Here is a 20,229-nt window from a genome sequence, read left to right as displayed (position 1 = left end):
AGTTCTGTGTGGGTTAAGATGTCAGTTCCTCTTCTTTCTTTCTTCTTTAACCACACACGTTTCTCTAATAAATTAATAAACTCTTCCAAACCTCAACAGTGAGTTCACCGCTCTGAAAATACTACTGAAAGTATGTAGTCACACTTTCACATTGCTAAATTAAAACTAGACTAAAGGTTATTAAAATAGTTCTGAAAGCGCTAGAACTCAAAGCCAGAACACAAAGAGGACAAAAGGGTTAGAAACGCATGTGTATTAGTTTGACCATACTGGTTTTAGATCTTCTTTTCCAGGTCTAGGAAATCCCATTTTTAAATGTAGGCTATCAAGTATATCCAGGTTTACAAAAATAAAATAAAAAATCATCGAGTTTAGTTGTTTTAGCTTATTTTAATGTTAGTTTTTTTTTTCTTCATGCATAACATTTTGTACCGTTTTGATGCTGGCAATATATGTTTTACATGTCAACGTCTGTGCTTTTGTAATTTGGAAGCCCTAAAGAACCACTGAAAAAGACAATTGAAATGTAAAATATCTACTGAAATGTACAGTATGTGTAATAACAAAGCTTCTGCCTACTCCTTTTGGGTCACTGCGAGTTGTTTTGATCACATAGATTATATGATTATACATAAGGACACAAAAGTGGATACTGGCAATTTAGATAGTGTAACGTATCATATTACTCTGAGAACATTACACCCGTGGGAGGGGAACGTAATCGGTGACCGGTATAGCTTACAGAAATATAATATATAAAACTGATATTTGACTAAGTAACAAAATGTTCACTGCACATGTAGTGTATCTTTAGTGCATACTGAGTGTCAGGATCCCACAATTAACCCATTTTTCCAGTGGATGCTTCACGTCTTATTGCCTATATCCACTGTGGCATCATGAGAGGCAGAGGATCACCAAAGTGTGGGTTGCTTCACAGATCGAGTCCAGGCAGAGATCAAGTCACTGGTTTCTTTATAATAATCAACTCAAAACTCCAACACTTTTTATCCAAAACACTTTCCCAGCTTCTCTTTATGCTCTCTAACAAAAAACAGCCAGTCTCTCTGTTCTCAGCTCATTAACAGCTTTTCTCCTTCACTCACAACAGCTGTGTCCCTGGTAACTGTAGTCCGGGACCAGGTGGCCATCTTGGTTTGTAGCCCCCATGCTGCAACCACCTAGATGGCACATACCTTGCCTCTATGACATATCCTCTCACGATGCCACACCACGTTTGTCTCCTTAAACGCTTGTTTTTTTGGGTCGACACCTTATAAAAACTTATTTCTGTGTTCTTTAGCTTGTTTGCTGTAGACCCTTCAGGGAAAATAAAGGTTGATTATGTCCCTATCAACACATGACCAACATCACCTGACTGTATTTTCTCTCAGCTTTTCTTGACAAATGTGCGTTAAAAACACACAAGGTCAAAGGTCAAAGAACACAATAACAGCAAGCACTGTTCACCACAATGGTGACTTCAAATGAATCCATCATTTTCAATAAAATGTCATCATCTAAACCTCTGATAATTCTCAATGAGAGCTTCTATAGATGTCTGACAGAAATAAAGTCAGTCTGGTTAGTAATAAGTGAAGCTGGTAATGCTGTTTGTGGAGTTGTTTAATCCTCCTCTGCTGAGATCTTCACAGATTTAATGTCTTTTATCCTCAGTCATTTGTAGTTCTTGTGTTTCTCTTTCCTTCAGTGATGACATTTCGTCGACATCGAACGCACATGGCACCCTTTAGCGTCAATATGAGACGCAGATAGAAATGGGCCAGAAGGCGCCTCCTAGTGGTCTAACCCTAACCCTACACTAGACCTAAACCTACCCATAACCGAACAAAGCTCTGTGCGTGTCATATTGACGCTAAAGGGTGCCATGTGCGTTCGATGTCGACGAAATGTCAAAAGCGTCAGTATATGACGCCCAAGGATGAGAATGCGTTGCAACAGCAGGTGTTCATCAGTGTCTGGATTCACTCTGTCCTGTGGACTATATCAGTAATAGTGTAGGGAATAGTGAATGAGGGTATAGGGTGTGATTTGAAACACAGCCTCTGAGTGTTGATTCTGAACATTGATAATTCAGTTATATTGCAGTAGACTACTTTATCAAAAACAAGAAATGTTACCCAGGATGCATTATTTTTAGGGATGCTCATATTGACCGTTTAACCGTTAACTGGAAGTAAAACATTTTGACCGATTAATACTACACTGCAAAAATGCTGTTCTTACTTAGTGTTTCTGTCTCGATTCCAGTCCAAATATCTAAAAGTTCTTAAATAAAGATGCATTTATTACATGAGTAAAATGACATAAGATATTATGTCTTGTTTTCTGGGGAGATGAATATAAATTAAGTTGCTTTTTTGCTTAAAAAAAGCAAAAGAATCTGCCAATGGGTTGAGAAAAATAATCTTGTTTCTGTTTGAATTAAGATTATTTTTCTCACCCCATTGGCAGATAATTTTGCTTGTTTTATGCAAAAACTCACTTAATTTTGATTCATTCCCCCAGAAAATGTTTCCTACTTTAGTAAATGCATCTTGATGTAAGAATTTTTTGATATTTGCACTGGAAACAAGACAGAAACACTAAGTAAGAAAAGCATTTTTTTTTTTTTTTTTTTTTTTTTTACAGTGTATCAGTTACACGGTTTAAAAGTAAAAAAAAAAAAAAAATCAATTTTTTTTCTTTTCAAGCTTTTTTTTTTTAGTTTGCTGTATGGTTAAAAAATATTTTATTATGACCCGTGGGGCACGTCAACACGCACAACCACACTTGCCTACAGACATATTTCGCTGAGCAAGCAAAATGAAGCGAGCGGAAAGAAGAACTTCAATTTCGACAGAAAGATGCGACAAAGTTACTTGAAAAATATGCTATGCGGTATTAAAATACAGTAGTAGTACAAGTACATTACAAGTCCAACAGTCGCAAGTACAGTATCACTTGCGAAGCAAACATCCACAAGCAAATGAAAGGCGCTTCCCGAAGCTGGCCACTCCAGCGAGACGTTATCTCTGTATTCCCGGGACATCTGTGCCATCGGAGAGGGTGTTTTCTGCCGCGAGTCTAACTGTCAACAGGCTGCGCTCCAGACTAACCCCCGACCATGTAGACATGTTACTTTTTTAAAATAAAACTAGACAAGGTTTGGAAGGTTTGGCCTGCTATTTTTATTTGACGAAAAACTTACGTCTGACGGAGAAAAAAAATAGCCGGTTTTTCAAAGCATCAAGTGAAGTCAGTGTTTTTTTTTGTCATCTTAATTTGTGGATTATTTAAGTTAAAAAAAATATTTAGCGCAGGCCTATTTTATGTTTTTTCTTTATATTATTTTTAGTGCTGGGCAACGATTAAAATGTTTAATCGCGATTAATCACATGATTTTCTGCGATTAATCACATTTCGTTCCACTGCTGTGCAACATTAATAAAATATTCAGTGCACGTTTCAGCTAAATGTCTCTCTTGTGTTTTCGTTACAGTCAGAGCGTGCCCACTGTTCATCAATATAATGCACTGTAACTCTGAGGTAATTATGGTTGCCCAGCGATGTCCAGTAATCTCCAGTGAGGGCAACATTTGGTGCACGTAGTAACGGCGTCGCCTTTGTAGTCCTCTCCTTTTCGTACATTTCATGTATTCTTTTTGTGATGGTGCGTCTTGGAGGAGGCTAGTAGTTAGAACTTATTGCAAACAATTCACACATTAAATATTATTATTATTATTTTTTTTTACCTCCTAAAGAATAAGTTGTGTAGTATTATTTTTAGCTCGGACATTACCACAAAATACATTTTTTTCACTTTTTTTTTTTTCAACATTATACTTTTGAGTATTCATTCATACATTGAGGTAGTGAAAAAAATGATAGATATCATTATATTATATAACGATATTTACAGATGGTCTAAGCAGAATAGGAAATCTCTGCCGGCTATCATGTTTTGGTCTAGGGTATAGCTGACCAGACTTTCAACTATTTCACCAATGTCAGTTTTTGCATTTTTTGACAGCAATGACACACAGAGATCTGTTACAAATCTACACATACAGAGTATTTTAGGATTACACCGATCAGCTCTTTGGTGTTAAAAAAACATGGGGGTAACATCAGTCCATGAATTTGTCAGGCCTCTTACGACATCCATTTCATTTTTGAGATTTGTTACATGTTTGGTATCCCGAGCACAATCGTTTTTTCATATCCCACGCAGCATCGATGATCCTGTGCATCAAGCCAACCATCTGGCCTCTAAAATGATCTTTAAACATACAATCTATCGTAGCTCTTAAACTACACTGATTGCCCGTGGCGCACTCACACACCTCCGGCTGCTTGTGCCCAGCATCGCCAGAACTCAACGGGCAGTCGCTCTCCATCAGGTTTTGCGTAGCCATTTCAGAAGTTTTTAGATTTTCAAATAGTCCCCTATTCGATGATGAAAGATACTGTTAGTTCCTGGAATCTCCTGGGTGAGTCCTTGCAGCACAATTGTCCAGGGTTTTTGCGTTAACGCTCGGAAATTTGGGTTTTTGGGTCAGAAGGACAACTGATAGAGCTCAGCCCGCCCCGCTGGAGGGGTTGTATAGGGGTGTCGTCATCATGACGTCGTAAACAGCTATATAGGATTAAAGCCACATTGAATCAGAAGTAGCGTCATGGAGAAGTTATGCATATGTCACCAGAGAGATGTCTATTAATTACACCAAAAGAGTTTTTTATTTTTATTTTAATTTTTTAATTTTTTTAACATATGCATGGGCAAATTTTTCACAATAAGTTCTGTAACAAACATTTAGAAAGTAGCTAGGATGTATTTCATTTTGCGCATGCTTTAAGTTAATTTTACTAAATATTAAGATGTTAAAGTTCAGTTATAGACCTTTAGCGCATTCAAATGTATTGAGTTAAAATTAAAACGTGATATCAATATTGCGTAAAACATGTCATTACCAAATCCAGGGGTGTTTAATAACTTCAATATTTATTGAGCACCAGCTGATTTAAGTTTTTCTTCAAACAAAGACACAAAAGTAATTTTCTGATAAATCATTGGATACTGATGCACAGATTTTGAGGGTCACTTATAGAAAGATGTGTCCTTGTCTTTGTTTCGTGGCATTTTTAATTTAATAACATACATTTCAACATACAAACGCACATCCGCAACTCTTGTAAATGTTTTCTTTTGCTGTAGATTAAGTGGTGCAGGCAACAGAAATTTATACCAGCTGCCGACATTCTAGGAAGATTGTTTTTCAAAGTGTAAGAAAAATAGACAATAGATTGATCATGGTAATGTTAAAAATTGGTAAACAATTTCAAAAACAGTGCGTTTCAGAATAATAGCATAAAAAACGAAGGTGTCCAAAATGCTACATGCTAATATTTGGTCTTGTTTCAGAGTCGGTATGCTCCGGCACTGTTAAACATGCGGTTCAATAACAATGTTCAATATAAACAAGAATCCAACTCTAATGTGACTGAGCTTGTTTCACATATAACTGTTGATTGTTAGATATAATAGTTAGATGATTTATCTAACAACTGTAATTTACGATATGTTCAAATATTTCGGCATTCTGCTTCCCAAAAACTGCTAACCAGGGCTGTCACTTTACGTTCGAAAATCGATTGCACAATCGATTGGACCAACCAACACAAGTTTCGAAAACGAAAATAGGGAATCGATTTTAACGGTCTTTTCTCAGAGCGCGTCCAGCTCGTTACGATACGCCCGCAGCAAACGCAAACTATCTTTGCATTTTCTAAATACATTTTAGTAACATATGTTATTATTCATTGGTTATATGTTTTATTTATAATAATTTAAAAATAGAGATTAGTTCATTTTTTAGAACCGACTGCGTGTGTGTGTGTGTGCGCGCGCAAAACAGCTTACAAATTACAGTACAGGTAAAAAGTTTGGAAACATTACGTTTTTTTTATATTTTTGAAAGAAATCTCTAATGCTTATCAAGGCCGCGTTTATTTGATAAAAAATACAGAAAAAAAAAACAGTAATATTGTGAAATATTATTACAACTTAAAATAATAGTTTTCTATTTGAATATACTTAAAAAAATTATTTATTCCTGTGATGCAAAGCTGAATTTTCAGCATCATTATTCCAGTCTTCAGTGTCACATGTGACATTCAGTCTATCACATGATCCTTTAGAAATCATTCTAATATTCTGATTTATTATGAGTGTTCTGCTGCCTAATATATTTGATGAATAAAAGGTTAAAAAGAACTGCATTTATTCAAAATAAAAAAATATTTTCTAATAATATAAATCTTCTTTACTATCACTTTTTATCAATTTAACACATCCTTGCTGAATAAAAGTATTGATTTATTTCAAAAAAAGAAAGAAAAAAAATTACTGACCTCAAATTACTGACCAGTAGTGTATATTGTTGTTACAAAAGATTTCTATTTTTTTTAAAAACTGCTTCTTTTTTCTTTTTTCTTTTTTTACTTTTTATTCATCAAAGTATCCTAAAAAAGTATCACAGGTTTTGGACAAATATTAAGCAGCAGAACTGTTTCCAACTTTGATAATGAATCATCATATTAGAATGATTTCTGAAGGATCATGTGATAGACTGGAGTAATGATCCTGAAAATTCAGCTTTGCATCACAGAAATAAATGATAATTTAAAGTATAATAAATTGAAAACCAATTATTTTAAATTGTAATAATATATCACAATATTAAAAATGTTTCTGTATTTTTGATCAAATAAATGCAGGCTTGATGAGCAGAAGAACCTTCTTTCAAAAACATAAAAAATAGTAATTTTTCCAAACTTTTGACCTGTACTGTATATTAAATTATTTATTTATTTATTTAATTTTTGAAAATGTAAAAATGCCTTTTTCTGTGATGGTCGTGTTTAGGTGTACGGGATAGTATATGCAGTTACAGTACAAAGATCATTATGGCTATGGAAAGCCCCCACCATAAAAATTTAAACCCTGCATGGACAAAAATGCTGATTGAATCTTTTCATATAAATGAGATTTAAGAAGACTAAGTACAGTTTTTCTTTAAAATTTTCAACAATCTAAAGTTATAGAAAACAGACATTGTTTAAAAAAAATCATTACAGTAATCTTCTAAAAGATAAATAGATAAAATAAAACTTTAAAGATTTAATTTAAACAATCTCTCATTTTAAAAGAGCATATTTAAACTTTTACGATTATGCTTTGAAATAAATTTAGTACGAACAAAACTTTGGCTCTGGAAAGGCGTTAGCAGAATAACATTACATACGCTGTGACATGATGCACAGAGGCTCCTCTGGTCTGTCACCCTATATCCTGAAGCTATCATTAAAGATTGTCAAGGAACTTCTTTCTCAGAAGACGCTGTTCTGATCGGAAGGACCTTATAAGCAGCCTATCAGTGGGGACAGCCTGAGGCTTCACAGTTTCTAAATGTTTTCATTGTTACTCTCTCTCTCTCTCTCTCTGAAGATAGGCCTATGTGGTAATTTTCTCACAGATACAACTTAAGGAATTATTGAACATTTCATATGTGAGATGACTTGTGACACTTCAAATTTCAAATTATTTTACATACCCCTGATAAATAAAAAATATACTTTAAGTTCAAGTCAAGTTTTTCCACAGACAATCGTTGTAGAATATTATTTATTAAGACTTTTAATAAAAATTCATTGAATTTAATTTAAAACATCTTTTATTTTTAAAATATATAATTTAAACTTTTAACCTTGGGAGATGGTCCTCAGATGCTTTCCAAAGCTATATCAGGACCAACCGGTTCCACATTAAAAAAGCTCACCAAACCCTCATTGATTAAAACCTCCTGGGTCGTCTACCTGAGGTCTCACTCGTTCCGTCCAGCGAGGGGGGGTCTTTAGTCCGGCGGCTGTCCTCTGCTCTTTAGCCTTTTGGGGGGAGTACTCGGAGCCCTCCCCCGGACAGCACGCCAAATATGCATTAAACTTTACCCCCTCTAATTGTATGTAAGTGTGAACTTGTGAAACCCGTTTTCAAACATTTGTGTTATCAGGCACCCAAAACACCATTGTCATGTAAATGAATGTAAAAAGTGTAACATTGAAAATGGCGTTGTGTTAACAGGCCCTAAGAGAGTTAAAATAACAGTGGAGCAGTGTTAAAGTTATGGTGATCAGTGTTTGCTTTAGTTTACTTTTTTATGTACCCTTATTTTAACACTTTTGAGTGTGGTCTGAAATAAATTCCCAGGAGAGTTAATTTAACACTGGAGTTTTTGCTGTGTATATATAGATGAAGTGTGATCTTGACGCATCTGTCAGTGCAACACTTCTGGAGGTTGTGTATTTGTGGTTTCACAAGCACAAACTTAATAGCCTAATAAAAGCTTCATGGTACACACACATATAGCAACACAACATGTTAGTGATGAGATGAAAAAAAAAGTGTAAAAAAAAAAAAAGACACATACAAATTACTCTGAGGAAGTTACCAACCAGAGGAGGAGCTGATGATGTTTAAAGGAAGAGCTGTAACTATATATAATGAAGAGAAAGACTGACAGAAACACAAAATGGCTGATAAGTGTGATCTGTGTCTGCTGGGACTGATCATTCTCTCTTCACTTCTCACAGGTAAAGAAATCTGTATTTTCTCTAAAGACATTTAGTGGAATTAGTCTGGAAAGAGTTCATTTGAACATGCTCAGTTTATTCTTGCACACATTCACGTTGTGATCTCAGAGTTGTGTATTGATACACATAGATCATACTGTATTATTCCTGATACTGGACATAGTGTCACTCAAACATCTGATGATGAAGAATTATCTTCATATTAAGAGTGTAAGGGTGGATTTCCTGCAGAGGTTCAAGCTGCAAGACTGCCGAATGACTAAAGAAAAGTTGTCAGCAAGATGGTAGAAAACTGTACATTTCTTGTCTATTCCACCCACTGCCACTTATACCAACGACTGAAATAAGCGCAGTTACAATAGATTAATATGCGGGAGAGTGTTGCTATAGAGAGTGACGATATTGTATTGCAATATGTAGCACTTCAAAGTCAATACCAGATCAAAACTATTTAGCACATTATTTGTAACTGAAAAGGTTTAATGATAAAATATGGTTATAGTTATACTTAAAATAGTAACAAAATAGATTAATGAGATGATGATAACTTATACCATTAATCTTACCCAGCATGTAAATGTTACCTGAGAGAGAGAGAGAGAGAGAGAGACAAAGAAAAGAGGAAGTAAAGAGAAAGAGAGAGAGAGAGAGAGAGAGAGTAAGAGACAAAGAAAAGAGGTAGAAAAGAGAGAGAGCCCTAAGAAAGGGACCCAGACAATCAGAGAGCCAGAGCAACAGTTTCAATCTTCTTTCATCCCTTCCTGACCATGTGACTTTAACCCAACTGTGAGACATTCAAACTGACCAATCAGATAATTCGAACTTCCCCCACCGTACTAAAGGTGTGACAATTCATCGACCCCCAAAATACAATGTTTTAATGTTAAATTCATCAATCTGGTGCACTTTGAGAGTTCAAAATTAAAAGTGCCAACCCATATTCAGTGTGCAAATTAAACAAAGAAAAATTCAAACCTCTTTTAGTTGTGTCTACATTACACTACTACATATAATAATAGTTATAATATTAATCCCATGACAGTAATAGCCATATATTGTAAAACAAATGCACTGAAAAATAAAGGACGGTCATTAAAGGTGCCCTAGAATGGATTATTTTATTATTTTAGAATGTTTCCTGGGGTGCCCTTATAATGTTAGTATGTTTTTTAGATCAAAAGTTGTTATAATTTAGAAATAATAATTTAGACATGCTTGCTAGTGATGTGCGATACCACTTAATTCCTATTCGATCCGATACCAAGTAATACCCAGGCTGGTATTGCCGAGACCGATACCAATACCAATACTTTTTACGTATTTTATTTGTAGTGTGATGTGACAACTAGTTTAAAGTGAAGTAAAGTATAGCTGCGTAATGACAAGACAATAAACTACTCTCATATTATTTAATTATAAAGAAAATCTCAGAGACTTGTAAAACAGGTTGAAAATTACACACAAATAAAAAAACTGACTCTTAACTTTGTCACAAAATATTCCATATCCACCTTTTTGCTGTTCTTTACAACACATGTAAATCAGGCACCCTTGAAAACCGTTAACTCAAATTGTTTTCACAAAACATTCATGTTTACAAAAATAAAATAAAAAATAGGCTCCCCTGAAAATGTTAAACCTGAGCCTGTTCTGAAAATTGTCCTTATTCACAGGGTTTTGTTAAGTAATAAAACATGTTTACAGTTTTCCCCTTGAGTCTGCTCTGTTTCTTTGCTAACTACCTCCCCTGCCTTTGAAAACTGTCCTTATTCACAGGTTTTTGTTAAGTTATAAAACATGTTTACAGTTTTCCCCTTGAGTCTGTTCCGTTTTTTGCTCACTACCTCCCCTGCCTTTGAAAACATCCGCTCTGCAGGTACAGAAGTAGCAACAATTCCCAAGTACTTTACAGCAAGTTTGCTTAAGCCTGGGAAGGTTTGATTATGCTCTTGCCACCAAACAAGTGGATCCTTGTCTCTGGGAATCAGTTTTTCCTCTGAGTAACGACGCATTTCAATTATTATGTCTGTGGTAGCTGACCGGTGATGTTGGGAAGACGCAACTTGCGTGTCAAAATCTGCCCATAACCCTACTTTTGTTGCAGCTGAGTCTGGGGCAAGTGCAGGACTCTGGGAGCTAGGTACTGAGGCAGAGCTAGAAGTAGGTGCCAATGCAGAGCTTGGAGTTGGAGTGGGAGTGGACTCTACTGTCTGGTAGACTTCCTTTAGCTCGGAGGAAAGTCGTTTTTTCATTCCCTCAGCATTGTTTTTGTCTTGAAATCCAAGGGTTTAAACCTAGCATCCAGAAATGTACTAGCAGCTAGAGAGTGATTGGTCTCAATGCCTGCAAATCTACGCTGGCATTGCTGTGCCAGCTGTGTGGCAACAGAGCTGCCCTGATGCTTACAAGCTCTTTGAAGAAGAGACACTAGAGGAATCACTTTGGAGACTGAAACATATTTTTCTGATGATACTTCCCTTGTCATTTCCTCAAAGGGCCTCAGAGCATCAACAGTTTGAGTGATGAGTGATAATTCTCCCACATTAATGCACAATTCACTCCTGCCTAGAAGACAGAGGACTGTGGTCACAGCTTCATGTTGTTCATGCAGCCTGTCCAGCATGTAAAAAACTGAATTCCAGCGGGTTTCTACAGACTGGATCAACTTGTGTTCTGCCATTTTCATCTGCTGTTGAACAGCCCTAAGCTTCTCTGTGGCATTAGTGCTATGGTGAAAAAATGACACAATTGTGCTGCATTTTCCCAGGATCTGCACCACTTCAGGGACAGCTTTTAGACTGTCCTTTACAACTAAATTCAGAGTGTGGGCAAAACAAGGATAATGCCTCCACCCAGCCTTGTGTACTGCAGCCACCATATTTGCCCCGTCGTCTGTCACAACTGCCATCACCTTATCATTTAGGCCCCATTCATCTGTTATTCGTTTAAGTTCTGAGCTGATATTATCAGCAGTATGCCAATTCTCAATTACATGACATGTGACAGTCAAGTACGCCTCTGTGGACACTGAAGAAAACCGATCTTTTTGTATGAGAATCGATACTAGAGCAGGAAATGCTGGGATCGTAAATATCGATACTTTAGTATCGATCCGCACATCACTAATGCTTGCATATGAAATATCTGGCATTACATGTAGAGCTATCTGGAAAACTTTTACTATTACAGCTTTTATACGTTTTTACTATTACAGCTATCGGGATTAACGAATCATGAGAAGTTTTTTAAGTATTTAGATCTATTCCCATCACAAAAGGTTGCAGTGATGAGCATTGAGCAGATGACAGCCTGTTGATCGCGTGAATGAAGAGCTTATCACTGCAACGCGATTTACTGATGCATAAACAGAACGACTTTGAGAGAAAGATTATCTGTCTGAACTTGAACAACACATCAGAAATTCACATAACCCACTGGTTCTGCAGAGGCTCGGATGAAGGAGCTAAAAAAATATTTTTGTGTCCAAACACTGAGCAACTGCCATGCTTCGTTCGCTCGTTTGCAAGCCATGATGTCTCTCGAGGAAAAAACAATATCGCGCTGGATCTAGATAACACAGTGTAAATTATCGTTAATAAAATCACTAGGCCTACTTACCGCTTGCGGAAATATAACGTTAGTTGAAATTGTCCCCTTCGTTGGTATGAGACGCCGAGAGAAGCCTGGCTGCTTGATATTGTTCCAGGTTAGAAAAACAGTCTGTGGTGAAATGGGCAGAGCAACTAACAACTAAACTGTAGCGGTATCCGATTATAGATAGATAGATTATAGATAGATCTGCCATTTTCCCTATGATCCTCCTCCTGCTTGTTTTATTACGCATTTAGGAGAGTATTGCAAGAAGCTGCTTACATTAACCTTACTTTCGAAAAATAAATAAATACAATCATGATTTTTCATGAAAAATTATGATAGAATTGTAGGCTTAAAATACCTTTGTATCAGCTTGTTTTCATCAATGGTATAATTAATACAATTACAATTAATTTGGTTTGTTGTGATTAATTTGTGTTCATAATCAGTAAAAAAAAAAAAAAAAAAAAAAAAACACTAACAAGATTAAACACATATGAACAGTAAAATTATTATTGTATCATTAATTATTTTTATATCTTGAAACTACCCAAGCAGCGTTTCGTGCTCAGATGTGACGGCGGAATGAATACATTACCAAAATGTGATTGCAGAATATATTTAAATTATCCATCAAATTGTCATTTTCTCCTTACTGTCTTGCGAGTTAACCCTCTGGGGTCTGAGCTGTTTTCTGGGTCCTGGAGGTGTTCTGACATGCTCTGACATTTGTGCTTATTTCTGTTATTTGTGACATTTTCATGGCTAAAGTCTGATTACACTGTATTCAGCACAAACTCTGCTACAATAATATATCAGCAGCATGTGTGTAAAAGTTTGTAGTTTTGAGATAATGACATTTATGCGTGGTTTGTGAAAACACACAAAAAAATTCTCACTGAAATAAGGTCATAAAACCCATACTGATTATTTCTTCACAAGACTTTTGAAAATTGTATGAAGTAGCCTAGAATATTTGCTCTAAAACTATGTGAAAATCACCCTGACTGCTCATTCAGATAAGACAATATGTGACCCTGCCTGTGAAAACCCAGCTAAAGTCATTTTTTTGTGATTCAGTGTTTTTTACATAAAATCATCCTACACAATGTAAAGAACATTCTGTGAAAATATAACCTTGATATCTTTAAAATTGACTGAGTAAGGCCATGTCAAAGATTTGCTCAAATTCGGCCTCAGAAAATCATATTTTTGAGAAATTCCAATTTAAAGATAAGTTATTTTTTAAAACTGCAACACATTTGATCCATAGTTATCCTGCATATGTGACTTATAACACATTAAAGCTGAGATTCTCCCCTTTTTAGTGATATATGACACATCAGTGGAAAAATTCTTAAAGTTTTGTAAAACAGATCTATTTATTATGATGTACATGTCCAAAAAGCTAAAAGCATAAACACATTGAAACGAATGGGGGTACCACAAGAGCTTGATCATAGCAACAATTACCATGTCAATTCAGTGGAATGATTTGTATAACTTTATTAGTAAAATGAAATATCAGTCAAATGTCAATAATATATCAATTAAATAACATACCATTTCTCATTCTCTGAAATTATCATTCTCTTACTGGCCCACGGTGTAACATTGAGTAAATCTGGAGTAAAAATAATAAATAAATACAATTTCAAGGGATAGTTTACCCAAAAACTACAATTCTGTCATCATTTACTCACCCTGATGTTGTTCCAAACCTGTATGAGTTTCTTTCTTCTGCTGAACACAAAATAAGGTATTTTAAAGAATGTTTGTAACCAGACAGTTGACAGCACCCATTGACTTCCATAGGTGCCGCCAACTGTCTGGTTACCAACATTCTTTAAAATATATTATTTTTTGTTAAACAGAAGCAAGAAACTTATACAGGATTGGAATAACATGAGGGTGAGTATGAGTATGAGTAAATCATTTTTGGGTGAACTATCCCTATAACAGGTCAGTCTCAAACTTTGTACACATTCTAAAATTGTCTAGATGCAAAATAAAATCCTGAGTGACAGCAACTCTCCCTCCTTGAAAAATAAAGAACACTTTTCCCCATTGAAATACTTGCAGTTGCAAGAGAAACTGATTTTCAGTTTCACATCTGGACTTCCAGCATTCGAAGCAAATTCTTCTTGCTGGTGTTCCCTCTTCATGTTCGCCAGACAAATAGCTTGGGGTTCAATCACCAAAACTGGCTTGTCCTCCTCATCATGTTGGTCACTGCCTGAAAAAGCAAAGATATTTTTTTTTCAATTCAAAGCAAGATACCTAAAAACATGATTGTGTAACATGCAAGAATGGGAAGTGGGTTTAATTCCACATTTAAAATGGATAACAAAGCATTTTATATGAAAATATCAGAAAATATTTTTTCAGTTTAGTCAGACTGGATCTGATTAATTGAGGGGAGGGCATAGGAACAAGAAACAGCCTATAGGTGGTAAGCACGCAGACTTCAATTCAGAGTGTAATGAAACAAATAAACATCATGCCATAAACGTAATTAATTTAAACTGACTAAATCCCAATCAACAAATGCAATAAACATTTAAATCCACTATTTTTGCATCACAGATATGTGTTAGCATTACATTGGCTGGACACTGACAGTACACATTTACATATTTAGCATAAAAAAAATAATAACAAAAACTTACCGTCAAATTCCTCGTCAGTTTCGTCAAAGAAGTGTCCTGTTCATCATCACAATCATCCTCCAGAAAATAATCCGCAATAAAACCGGTTAAATCATAATTTGGGGCAATTCCACCGAGATTAATATCAAGCTAGCTGTTTAAGCAAGCAGCTATTTTCCGTTCCTGCTCATACTTCGGTGTCGCCGGCGAAGCCATGGCCATGTCAGATGTCAAAACAACGCATTACCATCATCCAGCAAATAACACGTAGCAGGCCAAAAATGTCCTTAAAATAAGTTTAATATTATTGGCAGAATACTAAGCTACAAAACAAATAAGCAGTTCTTAAAATATTGGCAATGACAAGAAAAAATCACCACAGACATCTAAACGTGGCTGACATCTCTCTCTTTTTTTGCATTGTGTTGACCTGATTACCGGCGCTCGCGGATTGATATTAAAGTCTGTTTTTACTCTTTCTAATAGAAAATACACAGAAAAGAAGTTCCTGAACCGATTGATATATACGAATCAGCAGTGTTGTTGCCATAGACAGTATATAAACTGGACACAGCGACCCCATAGGTTTCAACGGAGAGAAGTTGAAGCACATTAGAAGCAGTCACTTCCTGATTGCCGAGCGTACTGCGCAGACTCAAACTGAGCTTGACGACGTGGATGTGACGTGAGCAGCCTGCCTGACAGTTGTAAGTTTTCTAGTAGCCGTGCCAAGCGAAATCGGAACCATTCCCTTCCGAATCTCGCAGAGACGGAGAGTGTGAGTAGGAGCTGTCCATGAGCTAGGAGCAGGAGCAACGTCATGACTCTCTATGGGCTTCTCCCTTTACTTTATCGGACTTTATGCCTCCACGTCCCCCCGATTGATTGCAAGCTTCTCTTCCTGTCTCTACGGTAATTTCCAGAGAGTCGCGTGGTTATGACGCAATCGTTAGCCTACTTTTACAAAAACTGCTTCTACGGGGCCATAACGTAAGATACAAGGTAATGGAGCCTTTTATACATTGTCGTGTTTCTTTAGAAATAAACAATGGACAAATGGAGTCTTTAAACGCCTCAGATGTAAAGTTATTCGCTGTCAAAGTGACGCGAAAATGAATGGGAGTCAATGGGATGCTAACAGCAGGTGAAGGCTTGTTAGCCAATGGCGGCTCCCGGGGGTACCTTCAAAATAATATGAAACCCTGACCGCCTGGTTGTTGCGCGAAATAAACCCAGAGACGACTGAAATCAATGTTTAGGAAGCCCACGTCTGTTTTTTTTTTGCGCAAAAGTATAACGTAGTGTCAATAAAATCATTAATTTCAGTATTTATCATGTTATAAATGAAAATGTAAGTATTGCATCTCAAAACCATTGGTATAATCTATCATTTACAGCAATAAACACACATGGACTATTTTTGTCATTTTTATGGCTATGATTACTTTGACGCTCGTTAACTCATAATTCTATTCTGCGACTTTAGCCGGGGTTTCACAGGCGGGGTCACATATATTGATTTAAAATTTGCAAGACATGTTTTGTGTGAGAAAGCTTTATGTGAACATCATGAATATTTAATTTCTTTCACACCTGAGAAAGACAAAGACCCTCCCCTAATGGCCCTATTAGGAGCTATCAGGCCCTATCATTCTGAGCAACCTTGCACAAAGAATGAGGAGATTTAAAAAATAATGGCTTTTTGATTGTTTGGATTTATTTACAACACAACATAATCCAAATATACACAACAAATGACAAAAAAGCACATTATTTAACACACTGAACTAAAGACAGAGACTTAACCAGACTTATACACCTTTGTGCCATTCCTGAAACATAGTACATACCTTTCATTTCCAAGGTGTTTGATTTTTCACTTTATGAAGTTTTATGTAACAAAGTTCGGGAGGAGCATGTTCAGGTAATCATCCAATCAGCACAAGAAGAAGCCAGTATAAATAAAGCCTTCCCTTACCTCCTGTCTCATGACAAATTTCTCAGCATCCATCACCTCACATTCGGCTGGGTCTGCTCATAGATACCTATGATCTATACATCCATAGGGGGAGTCCTCTGGGGTCGAGCTGAATTCCGAGCTCGGAGCCCTCCCCCCGGACAGCAAGCCAAATACGCATTTTAAAATTACATCAGATTTCATTAACATGTGAACTCGTGAAACCATGTTCATGTACAGAGACTGATCCCTGAAAAAAAAAAAAAAAAAAAAAAACGCTGTGAACATACTGATATCAAGAGAAACTAGGGCTGCACAATAATACATTTTAGATTTTTCAGGTTAAAATTGCTTTTTAAAATGTACAGAACACACACACACACACACACACACACACATATATATATATAAAAAATGAACACCAGGTTTGTTGTGCCTTGTAGGCATAAGCTATGTACTGTGCTGCATAAAATAATAATAACAATAGCCTATAAATCGTTAAAAAGGAGCACTTCAACACTTCACTGCACTAGAGAAACATATATTGATAATCATATGTTACTTTAATCTCATTTCATAATGTCATAACGAAAATAAACATTTGGAGTAAAAAAAAAAGCTGATTGTTTGGAGCATTTTGCTTTCCAAACGCGTGCAGATAACATTTACTGAAGCGATCAAGCCGCTCAAAACTATTAAACTAATTATTGTTATACATCTATTTTTCAGCAGATATCCATAAACACAGTATTTAACAGTAAACACGGTTCTAAACATTATAATATTCACCATAGTATACACTCATACTAGCCTACTTTTATCATGCTGTGTTTTATTATAGAATATAAAAACATCCTGTCGGACATGTATTGCCCACCAGTCTAGTTCACATTTCAACATGTTGTCTATTTATAGATACATATACATGTACGATATTAGGCTTAGTTGATGTTTTTACTTCAATCTCATTTCATAACATACACATACACAGTGCGCTCCAAAATATGTTACATTCAAACTCACAGCGCGCTCCAAAATATAAAACATTATGGTTACCATATTATACATGATCTACGTTTGAGCAGATATCCACAAACAGTATTTAACAGTAAACACGGGTCTAAATATTATAATATTCACCATAGATCTAGCAACAGTTCAACTGCAATGTGAAGTTTATGCAACAATAACATAAACTAATAAGTAAGAATTTCTTACCTTACATCTTTCTTGTCTTCAAATCGCGTTCTTCTTCTTCTGAGGTAAATCCAATGTAAGCTCACGGCGCATCTTTCAAACTCGACGAAAAGCAGAGACTTGTGAAGTTTTTTCGTGCTTTGTTTTTGAGGTAACGAGTGCGTTCGCGTTCCATGTGGAGATTTGCATGTGAATCTCTTTTGTGCGTGTGGGCGTGGTCAAATTAAAAATAATGAGCAAGCGTTTGAGATACTGGACTTCTTGTTGGTTTTATACAAATTACTTAAACAGAGAATATTTGTTTTCAGTTTGAATCCGATTATTTAAAAGTAAACACTTAAATGTTTATAAAGGTATATGGCTCATAAATGTGTGACAAGTATTCGCTGAGTTTTGTTTCAGTTTATAGACGTGCTCAAGAAAAAAAGTTCACCGTGACGGATAGGCAGAACGCACACCCTGTTTATTTTCTTTATTTTACAAAAGCACAATGTTTTGATCTGATTGTAAGTGGACACATACTATCACAGATTCTTTTTTCATATTTCTTTTTTCTGTATGACCATAAATGACGGAGTAATTTAAGTTTATTGTGCTACAATGTGAACAAAATCCAGCAACACGCGGGTTTGCCGACCCCAGAGGGTTATCCAGGGAAACTGGTCTAACCAGTCTTTACGAAATTTGTTTTTCCCTTTTTATTTTGAGTCTCTATCTCAGGCCCGGTAGGCTCTACCTCCGTCTCTGAGTTGGATGCCATCTCCGACGAAGGACCAGGGCTTGGCATCTTACCAGGGACTGGGGAGACTGGCTGAAGTAGCTCCGTGTCTGGGCTGTTGTCGGAGCATTGACCGGGCAGAGTGTAGGGGGAAACAGGCCTACTTTTTGTTACAGAAAAAACTCTCTAGTCAAGTCAAGTCAAGTCAAGTTTATTTATATAGCGCTTTTCACAATACAGATTGTATCAAAGCAGCTTCACAGTATTAAATTAAAATAATACATCAATGTTTGTTTCTAGTGGAAAACGTCCACGTTTGGTAATGCTGATCAATAGTATTGTTGATTGATTAATTAAATTAAATATCCCCAACTGAGCAAGCCAAAGGCAACAGTGGCAAGGAACCGAAAAACTCCATCAGGTGACCTAATGGAGAAAAAAAAAAACCTTGGGAGAACCCAGGCTCAGTCGGAGGGCCAGTTCTCCTCTGGCGTTTATAAACTAGAGGTCGGATTTAACTGTAAGATTAAAAGTATTATATGAATGCCTGGCTGAAGAGATGCATCTTTAATCTAGTTTTAAACTGGGAGAGCGAGTCCGAGCAACGAACAGTATCAGGAAGGCTATTCCAGAGTTTTGGAGCTAAATGTGAAAATGCTCTCCCTCCTTTGGTGGACCTAGATATCCTAGGTATGACCAAAAGCCTTGAATTTAGTGATCTTAAAGAGCGCGATGGATTATAGGGCGATAGAAGATCCGTTAAATAGACTGGAGCTAAGGCTTTATAAGTTAGTAGCAGTACCTTGTAATTAATACAGAACTTTATAGGTAACCAATGTAGTAATGATAAAATTGGTGTTATATGATCATATTTTCTTGATCTAGTAAGAACTCTGGCGGCGGCATTTTGGACTAACTGTAGCTTGTTTATAGAGGATGCAGGACAACCAGCTAATAAAGCATTACAGTAATCTAGTCTCGAGGTCATGAACGCATGAACTAACTTTTCTGCATCAGAAACTGATAGCATGTTACGTAGCTTAGCAATGTTTCTAAGGTGGAAAAAGGCTGTTCTTGTAACATATGAAATATGATTTTCAAAAGACAGGTTGCAGTCTAATATAACACCCAGGTCTTTTACTGTAGAGGATAAAGTAACAGGACATCCTACTATGTTAAAGTTGTAGTGTGAAAGGTTTTGTGGGCGTTTTTTTGAACCGATGATTAGTACCTCTGTCTTGTCTGGATTTAATAAAAGAAAATTGCGCATCATCCAATCTTTTATATCTTTAACACACTCTGTCAATTTGGATAATTTAGCGTTTTCATCTGGCCGTGATGAAATATAGATTTGAGTGTCATCAGCATAACAATCGAAACTAATTCCATGTTTCCTTATAATTAGAGATGCACCGATTACAATTTTCTAGGCTGATTCCGATTTCCGATTTTTCATTGAGTTT

Source organism: Abramis brama (assembly GCF_963993115.1).
Source record: "Abramis brama genome assembly, chromosome: 1".
NCBI lineage: Eukaryota > Metazoa > Chordata > Actinopteri > Cypriniformes > Leuciscidae > Abramis > Abramis brama.
The sequence above is the reverse complement of the archived record's forward strand: the minus strand, read 5'-3'. Positions refer to the sequence as shown.